The 18122-nt window shown below is 42.7% G+C and overlaps 1 long non-coding RNA gene across 3 annotated transcripts in view; it reads left to right on the top strand.

Annotated features, from left to right (window-relative positions):
- The window catches only part of LOC133144314 (uncharacterized), a 194888-nt gene that overhangs the window by 157904 nt on the left and 18862 nt on the right, over positions 1–18122 (top strand). For all 3 annotated transcript variants that reach the window (XR_009710650.1, XR_009710649.1, XR_009710651.1), the window contains one exon: positions 4528–4581. This is a non-coding gene — a long non-coding RNA (uncharacterized LOC133144314). The remainder of the gene's footprint in view (positions 1–4527; positions 4582–18122) is intronic.

Here is an 18122-nt window from a genome sequence, read left to right as displayed (position 1 = left end):
AGAGTATCACAGTCTGTGGGCCAACACGTTGCATTTTGCCAAGCCAAGGGATCATCATTGATCAGCCATGTTGGAACACATTGATTTTTTTAAACGCCGTTTATTTCTCATTTTCCTTTTTTTATTATCCTGCTGCACGTCTCTTTAAAAAAATCGGACAAAACTTAATTTTGAAAAATATAATTACAATTAAATGTATTCGTTCTGTGTAAACAAGTCGGCCATTTTTAATAGCAGTATTGCATTCCTGGTTGATAAGATGATTGGCAGAAGAATAAAGCCACAAAGTACTCAATTTGAATTCAAATATGTAAATAAACCTATCAGACCTGCCACAGTCGAACCCCCTTTTGAAGTCTCCGGCTCCTTCCGGGATAGATTACGTTCCAGGTGCTGATGGACGCCTGCTAGCTGATGATTAGCCTGCCGCCTTTCCGCCATGATATTTAGCGGATACAATTGTGTTGTCTACTGACATCATTCACTTTGTCTCCTCTATGCAAATCACATCATGCACTCTGATGCACCCCAAAGTGGCATGCCTGAAGTATTTGACGGGCAGGTGCATGCAAAAAAAAAAAAAAAGACAATTATTTGGAGATGATTGGTAATGGACACACACATTTGCATACACGTATTCACACAAGCAGCTGTCTGCAGGCAGGCGGGGTCAAATGGTGGTTAATTAGTCCTGTCACCCGTTGAGGTCATCACACCTTCAGCTGTCTGTGCTCTGAATGAATAATACTGCAATATTAACACAGTCAGCTCAGCTGGAGTGAACCTGTTGTTGGTGTAATTCATAGCACATGACTCGCCCCCTCCCTTACTTTTGCAGAGAGGCCGCTGCAAGTTGTCACTTTGCGTTAATGACTGTCACAGTGATGTGTGCGGCACGTCCTCCCCGTCTTCATCCGAATGCCGCCGTATTAGCGTCCGCCCTCTAAATGAAATCAAACGCGTCCTCTTCGGAATGTCCCGGAATGTCTCATTAGCTCGACCTGTCTGCAAACTCCTGCAGTTCTTGATTCCATCGCTCTGTTAGGGAAAGGTAATTTTCAACTTGACTGTGTGTGATTGAAGTCTGCTTCAGTTTTTTTTTTGCTTCTTCAGGAGACTTCCCGACAGGTGCTTCCGGGACGACAGGGAAAAGTAGGAATGATTTCCCATCTGCTTAGTCCGTAGAGAGATGGCGTGGATGTCCAATCTGAAATGGGACGCAGCTCCCTGCAAAACGGAACATTTAAATGGAGCGGAAAACCTGATTTCCACCCTTGAAAAGCCGCCTCGGAATTCTCATTTCTAATGGAGCATCACTGCGTTTCCGCAGTCGTTTTCCCGTCGGACTTTGCTGACGATCGTATCATAGCGTTAATTTGCCGGTTGTCCTAGTCCACGGTTATTTTTTGATGCAGACAACTATAGTATTAACTCGATGATTAGATCACTTACACACACACACACACACACCAGGGGATGGAGGGATGGATAAATGCCAGCCAGGCCTCATTAGCTTCTCGCTGCTTTCCTGGAAAGACAGGAGTGAGACAGTGGGTGGGTGGGGGTAGTCGGAGGGGGGTGGAAGGAAAGTGGGAGGTTAGATAAGCAGAGGGAAAGTTGAAAGCAAGCTAAGGGGGAAGCAGAGGTATGGGTTGTCGGGGTAACAGGACGAGAGAGAACCGGGTCTCGTATGGTGACCTGTTGGATTAAGGCTATTAGAAATCCATCTGGGGATGTTTGACCACTTCACTGGATGATCCGCCCCTAGCAGCCGCTCAGATGACCCCCCCACACTCACAAACTGCCCCCCTCAGGACACATATGCACAGAAACACACACACCATGGCGGAACAGGATTAAGGTCCATCTTGAAATGCTGCATGTTAGCAACTTGGACAGATGGAGGGTCAATGGAAATCACCTCGGCTGTAGATTTCATAATGGGACTCAAATGTTATTTTGTGAATGCAAGTTCGATGAAAAATCGAAACTTTTTCAAGGGAGAAGATTCGACTTTCAATTCTTTCCTCTATTCCAAATTTGGTTCATTTTAAGCTCCATCATGCATTTATGCATAAGCATATTTATTTGGGCTCGTCATTGCTTTTAACTATTCCATATCCCTCATTATCTGATTTGTGTCATACGGTACTATGGAAGCTTTTTGTGACTGGTTTAAGCTAGTGTGATTGCATTTTTTTTTTTTGGGAAATGGTTTTGGCTCATTTCACCGATTAGGAGAGCGAGCCGCTCGGCGCAGACAGACGAGCTCCCAGCTGAATCGCCGCACATCAAACCCTTCAATCACTCGCCATTTACTGGGCTAAGCACAGATGAGAGGGGCCTCCCTGCTTGAGTATACAAAAAACCTGCCGCAGTTTACTCGAGCCGCCGCCGCCAGCCAATTTCGGCCAGGCGTGCACACAACGGGAAGCAGCTTGTTAAATATGCAGCGTATCTTTGAAAAACAAACGCGAAAGAGAAATATTTATGAGCTTGACGTGGCTGCTTCTGTCTGTGTGAAAACGCGAGTGCGCTCGCGTCCCTACGGTGGCACCAATGAGGTGATTAGCGATTTATACGAAGCGAATCATTAGCATACGCGCCTCCTCCCCTCCCCTCCCCTCCCCTCCCTCCCCTTCTCATCTGGGTACGTCTGCTCCCAGCGCCGCTTAAGTGTTTTAACGTGTTAATAATCATCAGGCGCTCAAGTGGGCGAGGCACTGGGGAGGTGGATGATGAGAAGGGTGGGCTCGTACCGATCCGCTGCCCTTTGACCTTTGACCTTGGACTCTCCTCCTGTGTTGGAGAGGCCGGCCTCTCATCTCAGGGGTCCATCGGGGACCTATTAAGGGCTGTCTCACACTCCGCCACCTCACTTAACTCCGTCTTGTCAATATGCTACACCGTGTGTGTGTGAGAGGAGGTCGTGTTTATATCCACCTTCCCGTCCATCATGTGTATTTTTCCCCACTTTTTTTTTTACACTCTCCCGCCACTTCTTAGTGTCTCCCTGCCTTCTTCTCTCGCTCCATCCCGCTGGCTGCGTCTGTCTTTGGAGATGCTAATTCCCAGTCCGGGGAGACCACATGAAACAGAGCTGAGTTTCTCTCATTAGCTGACACAGATGCCGAGGCACGTGGACCTGAATAACAACGCTCTTGGCAGGCGCCGCGCCGCCTCTTCCTCTGCACACCGCTCCACTGAGGAGTCCGCATTCCCGCCGTATTCCGCACGCAGCTCGGCCGCGTGTGTCCTCTTCTTCTGACATTGCAAGTTTTATATGGGAAAAGTATAAAAGTATAAATATCATATTCGTTTTATGTGCAAAAATATATATACACACATTTATTTATTTTTGTGCACCTTGAATGCCCATATCAGCATCAACGCGTTTGTGTCTTTCTTTCTTTTTACAATTGAAAACTGCCAGATTTGTGTCGCGAAATTGAAAGTTGGCGGAATTCGGAAATTTCCCGAACACGATTGATTACAAAAAGAATGCATTAGTATAGCATGTGGAAAATTTAATTTCCATATTTCCTTGGTGTCCCTTTTAGGATTCGTAAATATGTATCAGTGTCCCTCATCCATTTAAAAATTTCATCACTAATGCTTGCCATCCGATTTAAATAGTACGATCACTCGCTCCGATCACAAATCTAAGAGCAGCCCTGGTCGAAATCTGATTGACAGTCAGCAGATTGACACACCATCAATAAAATATCGGCTGCTTTGTGTTTACATATTTTTTCCAAGTATTTTGTGGTTGGATAAGAAGCTTTCATTTGAGTATTTTAATTTGAATTTTCTTCCCAAAAACCGCAGCCTTAAATCTTCATTTCTACGTTGATCTTTAAAGTGTTGCGGGAAAAAAAATTCTTGATTCAGTTAGAAAGGATAACCTCGAAATCAATCAGGAAATAAGTCGGCACATTGTGCCGAAGCGGGGCGACGGACTGTAATCCAGTTTTAAAGCAGGTCCACATGTTGACCACATGATGCTCTCTTGGAGTCAGACATGACTTCACCGGGTTGTATGTCACCACGTACCCCCTAAACATGGAGCTCAGCGCTCTCACGAACACGGTCATGGAGGCCTTGCGAAGAAACATGCGGATTGAACATTTCTTCACATACAGGCACAATTGGTCCAAATGACAGTAATGTAATATTGATAGCCAGGGGGATGACAGTCTGTCTCCCTTGTGTTCATCCCCTCAGGCTTGACAGAGCTTTGGTCACACATGCCACTGGTGGAAATCTGCTAACATTTGCTCCGATTTATTTCCTGTCTTTCTCTAGACGTCCGTCCAGTCGTTCATTCTGAGATTTGTCCAAGCCCCGATATAATTCAGTAAAACAGCAATTATTGCAGCCTCAATTAAATGAGTCCAATAGAATTTTGATTTAGGATTTAGGATTTAGGATTTCTTCCACATTTTTGACTACTTCCTATAGACAACTTAAAATGAATATCAGTGTTTTATAATTTTTTTGAATTGTTTTTTTTTTTTTTTTTTACAGATCCTCCTAACTACTTGCGTGCAGAAATATTGGTCATCAGGATAAAGAATGCCCGTGAGTATTATTTTTATATAATATATATGCACTACATGTGTTGCTGCACCGTTTGTGTTCAAATATGCATTTTTTTTTTTTTTTAACTCGAATCGGCAATGGTGGTCTCTTGTTAAGGCTGCAGCATCTGGTTTAATTGAAACTTCCAAGAGTCTCCTTTTTTTGCTCTCAGACTGAGAGAGATTATTGTAACGACTTGAGAGGTTTACGCATGTGTGTGTGTGAGTGTGAGTGGCCAGGGGTGTTGTCCCTGTTGAATGAAGGTTCAACAGCTCACAGGTAGACGAGGGCTTTAGTAGCCAAACATCCGCACAGGGCGCCGCTTGTCCCAATTTGATTTCGGACATATTTTGGGGATCGCTCGGCGATCTGATGAAAGGAAAATAGAGAGTTAATCCTTGTTAAATTTGAGGGTATTGCACCACACGCACACACACGTACACAGATGCGCACACCCTGTAAGACATGTGTAACCTAAGTCTGTTGTGATTCTTTTCCTGGGGAGGCCAGGAGAAGTCTGGGAGAGGTTAAAGCAACACTGCACAGTGTGAAAACACATTGTGTGGCGTGCGACACACACATACACACGCACACGGCTTTGATTAATTGGCTCTGCCTGTGTTTGCCATTGAGACAGTATTCATTCAGGTTTGGGAAGCAGATTTTTTTTTTTTTTTTTAATAAAAGGTCAGTAGATAAACAGCTCCGAAGGGCAGCCATTTTGGTGCTTAATCCTCAACGTGACCTCATTTGCCTCAGAGGGGCGAGGCGGTTCAAAGGTGAGGGTTATGAACTATTTCAGAAGGTTAGCCAAAAGAAAATGGAGGCGCCGAGTCCACAGACTAATGAATTTGCATTGAGCTGGTTTCCCCAAACTGAAAGTTAGCAAGGACATCACGGAGAGAAATAAGAGTGTGCACATTTCAGAATAGTGTTCAATTTAAATATAATTTGATAACATTAAAGATGGCCGCACTCCAGCAGTTCTCTGTGTGTGTGTGATCTGATCCCATAATCTCACACACACACACTTTCACACTTCAACGCAAATGTTACTTCTCAATTATTAATCCACTTTAAATGTCAATCTGCAGGGTTGGAAATAGTAAGAGTGGAGTCATTAGGGCGCCGTACCTCCTTTAGACCACATCTAGGCACATATGACACATTGTTGTTGAGTTGAGCAACATTCAAGACTTTTCATCTTAGATCACGAGACAAATCGCTCGTCATCTTTCTGAGTCAGTGTTTCCCACTCTGGGCAAATGCATACTTTTGTTCATCACTTCATGCTGTTTAACACACACAGAGAAAAAAAAAAACAGCTTATGAATAATGATGAGGCCAAGGTAAATATTGGACATGTGCTGAAAGACGCGGGGATAAATGCGGGGAATAAACACTCTCACAGAAATAGAGCTTATGTGTGCACTGTAAATTTTGGCGATGGTGCAGGAAAAAAATCATCGTATTAGGTCTCACCTCATTATTTCATTCGTTATTGTAATTCACAGAATCGGCGTTGTTAAAATAGATATTCGCGCTAGGCTGTGCTAAAATGTCACTTTATTTATTCCTCCAAATATTAGGAGGTTGCTTTTAATATTAAATGAAACCGAGAAAAATGTATTCAAATCTAACACGGCCCCAAACTGATAATGTTCACATTGTCTCTTTTTTTAAAACATTTCAGAACAGAGCCTGCAATTGTGTGAGATTGATTTTGCCCCTCCAAAAAAAAAAATAATAATATCCGGCTTTTGCCTGGCAAAAGATGCGTGACGGCGTGCCATAGAGAAACCATATGTGGCTTGAGGATATTAAAAAGAGAATCGCCGGAAAGCATTGCAACCCAATTTTATATATATAATAAATATACACATACATATAATTCAATATATACTTACATGTAAGACCATCTAAGGCCCGATCCATGTGTTTGAGCTCCAATCTCACAAGAGCAGCTGTAGCCTACAGCCTATATGGAGATGACGGTCAGTCACCCTGACCCGGTCACCCGGCACACCGCACAGTTCTTGCAGACTGCCATGGAGGGAGGAGGGGGGCACTTCAAACACTTGACTATTATGACTTCAAGGGCGTTATCTGATCCAGGCGCTGGCGAGATGGCAATGGCGAGTCAGAGGGGAGAATATGGCGGATGGTTTTTGAGGGCTGCCGAGAATATTTGATAGCGCACGGTAATGTCAGAATGACATTTTTGCTTGCACGATGGAAAAAAAATGTAATTCTGTATTAATGACAAACTAACTGTTAATTATATCAGAATCAAGTCTAGTCAATTGGTTGCAACTGGGGTCTTATTAATCTCTTCCCTCACCACTACTAATCTCATTCAGGGGTGCCAAATTACCCCGAGCTAGTGTGTGTTTAAACATTTAACCCTAATTATGGCTCATTATTTGCAGATTCGCCAACCTTTCACCCTTGTTCACTTCAGGAGCACAACACACACACATATGCACCATAAATATTAGTCTGCACAGCTCGAGGTGATGTTTAGGGGTTTAAGTCTCTGCTGCCATCTGCAGAGCTGAGGGAAAAAAATACCAGAGTTGGTTTTTGCGCGTGTGGCCTGTTGGTGGCAATGTTGATGAAGCCAAATGGTGGAACTCCAAATTATTAGGTACACATGGCTCATTGTAAGAAGAGTTGCATCAACATTTTGAGCTACAAGAGAAGTGCAAGGTATTAAAAACAGCTTAGTGCGATGTAGTGCAGCAAACTGTAAGCATAATAATAAAGTACCCATTTATGATGATTATTATTGTATTCATATTCCCCCAAAAAACAGAATATATGCTAAAAATGTCTCTAATGTTAATAGAGTAATAAAAATAAATTTAACTTCTACACTATAAATAAAAAATAGTCGTTTTAAAACACAAATTTAAAAAAATAGCAGAACCGTACATGTTAAACTTTCCCTGTACTTCTAAAGAACAACCACAAGAGGGCAGTCGTGTAATACATTTGGACTATTTTTGCGTTTTCGCTCAAGGGCAAAGGGGGAATCAGAAGGAATACTCAACCTATTGTTTTTATTTATTTTTTGCCTGTTTTTGAAGCATACAGAACACACTGATGATCGATGTGGGTTAAGGTGACAGCTGTACTTTTTGCACACATACATACAGAAGTAAAATTAAAACATATCATGGTATCATCCTCCCTTGTCTCATATTCACACTCCTCATCTAATCCCCCCCCCCCCCCATACACACTCCTCCCTATCACATGGTCTCCTCCCACATCCTTATTTTGCTCTCACCTTGTCTGGAGGAAATGTGACCTCTGGAGGCTTCATGGCTGATTTCATTTCTGTTATGCAAACAGCAGCGGTTACACACAAGCCCTTTGTAAAAGACTTCCCTTGTGTATTTGTGTGTTTGTGCACGTAATAGCCTGACGAATTGGCTCGTTTAGGCCAATAGTAACCTATCATAGACGATTTTCCACGCTCATCTAACACATTAGCACGCCGTCATTGGCATGGCGTCCTCACGGCGCGGCTGAGAAATCACATGCGACACCACAACGGTGTGGAAGTTGATGGAGGTTTGCAGTCATGTCCGCTGTATTGTAAATAGTCACGTTAGCATAAATGCTTCTTGGGGGGTCGGAATGTTTTCCCCTCATCCTAATCAGTGATGTCACAGGGGGAGGTTGTCCATCACCAGTCAAAGCCAAAGCATCTACTGTGGATGATGATTGGACCCCATCCAAGTGCTCATGTATACATTTAAATATGATTAATATTTGGAGTTACAGCCAAGCAGCTGGATTTGTCAAAGTATGATCCCCTGTGAGGTTGTGTTAAAGGTTGGACAAAAGTAGTGCATTGCTGCCATCTTCTGTTATCTCAGGAATCTTGAGGAGTTTCATTTAGATAGAAGTAGTGATTTGCCTCTATCTTGCAGCATCTTGGCTCTAATTCAATATGCTTGACATGAATTGAAAACCTTCATTTCGACCAAAGTAGTGCTTTTCCGCCATCCTGTGGCTCCTTAGTACAGAGAAACAAGTAGTGCTTTGCTGCCATCGTGTGAGTTATCGGACCAGAGACCATCAGCTGAGACTCTTAAGTCCCTGATTCAGGCTGAGGCTTTGCTCTCCTGGTGCCCTTGGGCTCGATTAATAAATAGCGCCGCAATGGCGACGGGGAGCGGGGCTAACCTTCATTATGTGCTTGCCGCGGGGGAAGTCATCAAAGCTGAGGTGTAGCTTTGAAAAAAGCAAGTTAGGGTTGATGTTGGCAGTGCACACCGGGGAACCTTTCCCTCCCTCTACTCCCATTTGTTCTATTGCTGGATTTAATGTCCAGTTATGACCTCACTTTCCAACCTTGCTAGTTCCTCCCCCAATGGTGATTGCTAAATTGGTGCTCGTGGGGGACATCCAGCAGATGGCAGTGTGATGGGAAAAAAAAAGGAAATTATTTAGTTGGCATATTATATATACAGTAAGCTCCTTATGTTGTTTCAGGATATTATTATTGTTGTTAATATTATTATTATTATAACATAATAATAATATTAATGTATCACTACCACAAACCTAAACTTGACATTCTGGTTGATATTGCATTTGGGAAATTGTGAATTACGAAGAGACCATTGTGTATTCTACCCAAGCAGTTGCTACCTTATCATTATTCTTCAGCTCCGCTGACCTTTCCGTCTCCTCTTCGCGTCTTGTCCTCCTCCTCCTCCTCGTCTCTCCTCCGTTTGGCTCCGCCTCCTCTTCCTCCCAGACACACCCGAGACACGACGTTGATCCCGCAGAGGCGCTAGATCAATAGCGCCGATAAGTAGCGCCGGTGAAGGAAATGACACGGCTACGCTCCCCGCCAGCAGATATTTTATTTTCTCCAGCCTCTCATCTTGATTTCTACTCAACGCTCTGATTAGTGCCACTGATGTTCGCTTGAAAACGAAACCAAAGCCAGAAGTGATACCAACGTGCTCCTTCTCTCAAAAGCCACTTTAGAGGCGGAGGAAACGCAAGTGTGCGTCTTTTGATTAGTCAAGCAGCCATATTGTTATGACGATGGCCTTCTGTGACCTTTGGATGTATGCATGTGTGTGTGTGTGTGCTCATGTGTGTGTGTGTGTGTTGGATGAGTGACAGAAGAGAGCATCTGTCACCGAAACACACGGGTAGACATCTCATCCATTATTCACTAAGTGGAGGTATCATACATGCGAGAAAAACACGCATGTGGCGCCACGTTTGCTTTGGGCCGTATGTTTGCGGTTTGCTGCTCAAATGTGATCTGACGCATGAGTCTATTAATATGCTCCTAAAAAAAAAAAAAAAAAGCATTTGCCAAGTCCAAAACATGTATTTACAGCTCAGAGATTTTTTTTTTTTCATTGACTTCCAAGATTTACTGCTAAACGATTACTTGGAATTAAATCAGGCAGACTTAAGGGGAACCCTCGTGTCTGTTGAAAATAATTGTGCTCCTCTGGGCTTAACCACTGATAATCAAATTTTCTGTTTTGTCATAAAATCAATTCCTGCTTCTACAGTGCTCCGAGCAGTGAGGACATTTCCAGGGTTCGGAATAAAAAGCCGAATTACCCGTGCACTTTCGAAACCTCGCTCCAACATTCTTCCAGAGACAACAGATAAGGCGCAGCCATGTTCGATGCCAGATAAGAGCCTCTCCATCTTTTTGGAAGGGATGTGAAGGATGCAAGGCGGGTCAAAGGGAGAAGAGGAAGATGGAAGAGGGAGATTAGGTTCAAGATAGAGAGACTGCATCAGAGAAAGCGATGTGGCCGCTTTGTCGTGCCTCTTGGACTATTGATCTGCTGTCAGCTGTTCAAAGACTGATGGAGGACCCACCGTCAATCTTCTCCAGGGCTGTTTGCTCTATTCCAGGGCATCTTGTACCAAAGTCCTTGACCCCTCCCCCCTCCTTATTGTCATGACAACCTGCCCTGGTTTTAGAACTGCACCAAGTCATGCTTAGTTTATGAAAAATTATTTTCTGAGTGATTCAATCTTATTTGGATAGAGAAAGGTCAAATCTCTGCAGCTTAATGCATTTATTTTTTTTCCCCACCTAATCACTGACTTTTTAGACAGGAAATTAATTATAAATCCAACTTCCTGTTTAATGAAGCTAAAAATTGGTAAACAAAAAAACAGCATTGCTACAGTCTGCCAATACAAACATATTATTGTTCAATTTGAATTGGGACTGAAGTTTAGTTTTTACGTTCAATTTTTAGCTATTTCTATATGTGTCATGGCCCTGTGTCTCAATATTTTTGTCAGCGTAATGTAAATATGAAAAGCACAGATGCTCGCCGGCCCACACATGCAGCAACAGACGTAGAAAAAGAACACGGTGGGGGGGCTCATCCATCTGAGCGGCAGACTGCTGCATGTCACAATTAATCACAAGAGGACGACACAGGGGAGCGGCGGATCGTCACAACCTGACAAAAAAAAAAAAAAAAGAAAGCGCCCAGGTAAATAAGCGGCCATTGTGTATTGTTTCAAGGCTGGTTTGATCTGCCTCTTGGCAGGTGCAAAAGCTCGATCCCTTTTTTTCTTTGCCGCCGTTATTCCCTATTAAGAGTTAAAAGTAAAAAAAGCAAACTCAGTTCTTGACTCATTCCCCCTCGGTTTCGTTCCGCTCTGCTGAAAATAACAAGGAAATTGCCGACGGCAAGCAAAGGCCTTATGTTGTTTCTTTTTAATTTCAGTCGTGATGATAAGCAAGTGAAGGATTTAGCTCAGCCACCTGCACACACGCACACACAAACGTGACCTTTATTCGCCCCCTTCAATGGCAACGTGCATTACAGATGGAGGAAATATTTATCATGGTGCATGAGCACACAAATTGGGGGTTCATCTCCCTTTAAATTGTCCAGCTGAGAAAGTGACCCACCACCATATGTCCACCAATCTCGAACCTCCATGAATAGTGAAATGATATATCACCCACTCTTAGTCGAACAATTCCTAACAGGATGACATCATCTGCAACACGACACGACATGACTTCAATACGTGACCCAAGTGGCTGACAACACTCACACCTCCGCCCCCTCCCCAACAAAAAAAAAAGTCGATGCGATGACTCAGCGGCTCGTTTAGTCGTGCTTGCGTTTTACTGGGAGAGAAGAGTGCTGATAGTAAAATCCCCCCCGTGGCCCCTCTAGATGTAATCAAAAGGTACACTCCACCAGTGTGAATGTTGCCCGACAACATTTATAATTCAGTGCCTGCAAATAAATTAATGAGGCAGCCATTTTTTAATTATTCAAGAAAGTGCCACTTTTTTGCTACTAAATCCTCCTAATTGAACATTTCTTGCATTTTTTTACATCACTCTTGCACGGTAACGAGAGCCCCCAAGAGTTTGAATGGAAATTAAAACGATTCCGATCAAGTAGTACCAAATTAAGCAGACAGAATAATGATACCGGGGAATTCTTTTTAAATGATGCACCTGACTTAATATACAAACCGACTTAATCAATCTACTCGACGCCTGGCGATAAAAACCAATGCATCAATGAAATACTTGAACGCAATCAACATCAAATACACTAAATTACTAATTAGGTGGTTCAGAAGCAAAAATGAGACATCCTTTGCCGAGTAGTGATGGGATGAGAAGGTTGCAGCCTCCCACGTACAAAAAGACAAAAGCAGGTTCATGTTATTGTTTGCTAAGCTTATGAAAAAGGAAAAGGTTGAGCTCATTTGGCGAAGGATTGCTGAGGGTTGCGTTGATGAGGTTGGAGTGAGCATTTAGGAGGAGGAGAGCCTTCCAATGAAGTGCTGTATTCCCTTTCATCCATCTTTTTGCTCCATTTATGACCATAATAGATTTCGCCATCGCTATGGAAACAGAGAGGCTGTAATCAGCGTGCGAGAGTCTAAGCGGGGCCCCGAACAAAACGGGCGTAATGACAGTGAAGGCTGGTGGGAAGAAAAATGTTGACTTTGGCAGAGCGATTGAGACAAACAATAGGATATTCACGCATTGTTCTTAGGGAGACACGTGATTTATGTGCCGCTATCATTGAAGCGCTATTAACGTGGAGAAAACAAAAGGGAGTGGCAATCAGTCATCGCTAATGATGTTGTTTTGCATGTATGCATTTACATATATAGATAATATACTGTCACTATAAAACATGATGTACAATAATTGAAAGTCAAGTTTAGTTTGGTGCATTGTTAACCGGATGAGTTCATTGTGTGCTTTGGCTGCAGACAAAATGGGATCAAGATGGAATAATGGGGAGCTTGTCAGATGATAATTTTTTTTTTAATTTGCGATGCAAAAGTAGTCCTTGATTTTTATATTATTTTTTATTATATTTAGCTTATTATCTTTATTATCTTATTATTAAAAAGAACGTTTATTATATTTATTATATTTGATATATTACATATTTGTATTTATTCTATTTTTTTACATTATATTTTCAGAGCATGAAGCATTAATTATGTTTCCATAAAGGATTTAGAAAGTTTTTCAATTTTAGTAGTCCAAGTCAGATGAGGACACACGAAAACTATCAATCGATCCCCGAGATTTTTTTTTGGAATACTGTTTGTGTAAAAGCCTTTTTAATGAGAGGGTTAATAATATGAACCTCATCATCATAAATATGTGGATCACAATCTGTCGCATCTGCCGTTATAAGGCAAACGCAAGCCTTTCGTAAATCCGCAACCGAGATTGTTTTTGGACCCGTTTCAAATCAGAATGAGTCAAGACAAAAGAGGTGCTTAGCACTACAGGAAAATAAGTAAACGCCCATTTTCCTCCTTTCAGATGAGTGGGCGGAGTGATGAGATCTGGTCAGAAGCCCCCTCACCTTGGTGAGCAGATCGCTTCCACAGTGGGATAGTCTGATACCTCACTGTCCCCTGGGGGGAATTGGGAGGGGGGCGGGGTGGTGTAGCTTTCCAGACTGGCAGCCTTCAGCCGCCCACTGAGAAGGAAAAGAGAGAGGAATCAAGGTTGGGTGGGTGAGGGGCTTTTCTTTGTGCCGCACCTGGCGATGCTGAGATGGATGGGGAGGATGGTGGGCAAAGGCAGTGTTAATAATGAAGGGCTGGTGTGAGGAGGATGAAAAAAAAGATGAAAAAAAGAATAGCAAGAAGGTGAAAACACGCAGGGGGTTAAAGTGAGAAGATATGTGGAGAGGGGGGAGGTCGTGAGGAAGTTTCCAGACCACCACCCTTCATCTGCAAACACTAGTGAGGCTTTTTTTTCATTTTGATGTGAATCATTTATTATTGAAATGGAATATATCACGCAAGGAGGCAGGCCTTTTATAGTTTTTGGATGGCATTAGTAATAAAGTAGTACGGCGAAATTATCGAGTCGTATTTTAAACGTTTATACGGAGATGGCCTTCTTTTCCATTTCAAGGCCTGACCAATACACTGAAATGGCGAGATGACCTCACATTGCGAACTGTGCAAGCTCACTTAATGGGCTTATCTAACATAAAACACCACCGGGAGGAAAAGCAGGCTGATGGAGCCACTTTACGTGTGTGCGCGGTCTGTCGTCGCAAGGGCGAGCCTGCTTCGGCTGCTCTGATCAATAATGCAGCCAGCGGGAGAGGGGGGAGATGGGGGTGTCGAGAATGGTCTTTGATGACTCACAGGGATACGCTGAAGTGGACCAGAGCGAAGGGATGGAAAAGGAGGGCGAGATCAAACGAGAGAGCCCAGTAGACGGGCGAGAGTCTCTTGTGTCACACATGCACACTAAAAAGACAGAGCAGGAAAATTACATGAAAAATGATGAAAAAAATAAAAATTATAGTAGTCTACCTCAAAACGTGTTAAGGCTACCTGAATTTTGTAAGATTCATCCATATATTTTTATTTTATTTCCCTTGTGGGACACATGCACACCAAAAAGACAGAGAGCAGGAAAATTATATGAATAATGATGAAGAAAAATTAAAAATAAAAATGATAGGAGTCTACCTCAAGAAGTGTTAAGGCTACCTGAATTTTGTAAGCTTCGTCCATATTTTATTTTTATTTTTACTTCTCTTGTGGGACACATGCACACCAAAAAGACTGATAGCAGGTAAATACATGAATAATGATGGGGAAAAAAATTAAAATAAATGAAAATAAAAATTATAGCAGTCTACCTCAAAATATGTTAAAGCTACCTGAATTTTGTAAACTTCATCCCTATATATTTTTATTTATTATTCATGTATTTTGACAGTTACTTCAATTATATCCCATTGCCTGTCATTTGACATTCAAGTCGCATGACTGACAGCCAAAAGTGATTTACACGCACGTTGCACACGCCTCTATCCAATTGCGGCCATGTTGGAAGCGCAAAAAACACTTGTGAGTCACGCTCCTCCATTCGCTGCTTGCTTTTCAGATTGACCCAGATTCACCGTCTCAAGTAACAGCAAAGGATGCTTGACCCATCTAAAGAAAAAACTCTCTTGATCGGTACTGAACAAGCATCGGAAAAACTAACTCCTTGTCGTTCTCACACCTTCTGCAGGGTTGACTTCCTCTGAGGGTTTAACCAGCCAGTCGTGAGATTAGCTCTGGCAGCATTATTACGCCCGGGCTCCGTGTTCTCACCGGCCCTGACGGTCAGGAGTCAGCGGTAAGCCGTAGCGTTATGGCAACACCTCATTAACCCCCCTCCCTCCCTCACTGTCGTCATAGCAACATCCGAGAGCTTATCTGGATGCTGAGAAAATTGCACCTAAGAGGTGAACCCCGGGGTGAAGCTTGTACATATGGTGTCCCTGGTGAGGTAGCGACATGCCCCCCCCCCCCACAAAAAAAAAGGTTCAACTCATACGAGAAGGAATAAAAATTGCCAGAGTGGATGTAATCCCATTTTATAAATGCGTTTGTTATCGTGCCAAGCTATCACTCACTGCAGCCGTGTAACGTAATTAAATCTTTATTAGGTAACAATGTTTGATCTGACTAACTTGGTTCCTATAGATTTGTAATTTCTTCACCTCTCTCAGAGAACATGTCGAATCAAACACAATGGGATTTCCTTCCAATTAAATGTCATCGGAAAGGAAGCGGCGGCGGGAACATCTTAAATTGTCGAATCCAACATTGCAGCACATTGGCAGATGTGATTTGTTGGTACACTCTCACTTGATTTCCGCCGAGGTTTGACCCATGCTCGGAAATAAACTCGAGGTTGTTTCCAGTCCCAGGTCGTGAAATATTTATCCTGTATCAAATGAATTATATATATGTGGAATTGAGTCCTTGGATGATTCGGCATCCAAACCAAAAAGTACAATTCATTAATTTCCATTTGATTGTATTTCAGAAACGACAAATTAAATCAGGTTTAATGAATAGAGTGATGTTCCGTATCTAAATGTGCAAGGTTATGACTCATCGAAATGTCTGCTCATCTTCAAAATGCAAGCTGGATTTTTTTTTTTTTTTCCCCCCGAAGTTTGTTTTTTGCTCAAGGTGACAAACAACTTCAGTTGAGAACGCACACACATTTTTATTCCCTTTTACTAATCAGTGGCGGAAATATTTGATAGCTCGATAGATGGACGGACATTCAGATCCGACACCCCCTGGAGTGCAGTGTCGACAAAATTGCCGACATAGCGGCGAGGAGCAGTGCTATGGTAATAATATGCTAATTAGGAGTAAAACGGGCTTGACAGCGAACGCGCGTCTGGCTGCATAATGGCTCAGGAGTCGAACTGTTTGATCTGATGTATGCTAATTTAAGATATGTGTCGCATGATAATTTGATAGTGTTAGGCAAGTTCTCAAATGCTCTCCCCCTCCCCTCCTGACAACGACATCTTCACCTTTCTTCTTTTTTTTTTGCATACCTCAGCATTGTTGATGGTTGTGTGAGTGTCTGGATGGAGCTATTAATATACAGAGTAGTAGACAAAAGTATTGGGACACAGAAGTCACCTCAAGCGGATTTTCTCGCTAGACTAATTAAGAAGAAGTTCTAAGAAGAGACGTGAGGATGTCATCTTAAAATATCCATGCTGTAGCACAACGTGTCTCTGCTTAGTTCCCCCAAATAGCCGAGTCACCAAATAGCTGTCCTCGGAGACGGGTCATCGGAAAATATCCTAGTTTTGCCCTAAAAAGGACCGTTGCCATTGAATTGTACAAAAACCCCGCTTAAACCGATCAGACCCTTTTAATGCCTCTCGATAAAGTGAATTGGATTACAAGATGGCAGTAAACCCTCAACACTCCATTGATGATTTTTGTGACGAGAAAAAGAAGCTTAGCGCCATTCAGTGTGTGTGTGTGATAGTCTATTTAAGCCCCTTATTAGGTCTATTTCTGCCTACTGTAGTGCACAGGTACTTACATAAGCTTAGGATATATGTGTGTTAGAAAGATCTCACTCTGTGACTCAGAGATGACACGAGTAACATACGTCACACCGCCACTAAATCCGGATGATGTGTTCATGATAGTATGGTGACGTAGATTGTGCAGATGGCATGTGAACTGAAAATCTGAGAAACATTACAGCGGGCATGTGTGTGCACGCCCACTAATCAACACTTAATGGACCCCCAATGTCACATGACCTAGGGGCTTTATTGCACCCATCATATTATATGTATACTATCTCTTCCCCAACGGGCTAATTCTTTTCTGCTTCCATTATGAAGCTAAATCCCAGCGGTGCCTTGTGGCAGTGAGTCATTGCAAATGGAATTGGGATTTTTACGCCAACTCGCCAGTACTGAAGTGGCTCATGGACCCAGAGAGTCCAGTCTGCACCTCCCCTAGTGAAACAAAACAGGGAGTCTTTTATTTTTATTATCCATTTTTGTGTTTGTGTGGAGAATTCGGAAGCCGAGAGGGAGTCGGGGCTTCACTGCTGAGTGCTGATTTGTAGTTTCGACATCGGATGCAAGCAACAAATGCGGTCCTTTTATTTGGTTTCACATCTACTAAAAAAAATAAATCACCAAAACAATTCAGGTTTCCAATTTTATCAATCAATCGTGTAGAGGCCAATTTTCTCGAGCGTAAACTCGCAACACTAATCCATCTTCATCCCGTCTTGTTCCCATCAGGTAAAGGAAGGGAGGGTGACCTCCGTTTCTAAATATAGACGCCGTCCGACCCTTTGGCAAGTCTTTACGTAGACGCCTCGGCTGTAATGGCCTCGCTTCGTCATAGCAACACATGTTCTCCACTTGTATCGAGCTTTTTTCAAGGGGCTAATGATTTCAGATCCCTTGAGAATATTCCAGCAAAAGAGAAAAACTTCATTTAAAGAGGCCTCTTTGATTATATGGTGCCAGTCAGCAGCTAACAGATTAGCTTTGGGATGAGAAGAGAAAACAAAATAAACTCCCTTGCTACACTGCTGTTTTAGCGTTTCATTGTGTGAAGACATGCAGAGAAAGAAAAATGGGTTATTGGGAGAATCAATGAGGGGAGGGAGGAAGAAGGGATTGGGCAAAAAAAATGCTAAGCTGTTATCTTTTGGAAAAAGG

Source organism: Syngnathus typhle, linkage group LG20, assembly GCF_033458585.1.
Source record: "Syngnathus typhle isolate RoL2023-S1 ecotype Sweden linkage group LG20, RoL_Styp_1.0, whole genome shotgun sequence".
NCBI lineage: Eukaryota > Metazoa > Chordata > Actinopteri > Syngnathiformes > Syngnathidae > Syngnathus > Syngnathus typhle.
The sequence above is the reverse complement of the archived record's forward strand: the minus strand, read 5'-3'. Positions and strand labels throughout refer to the sequence as shown.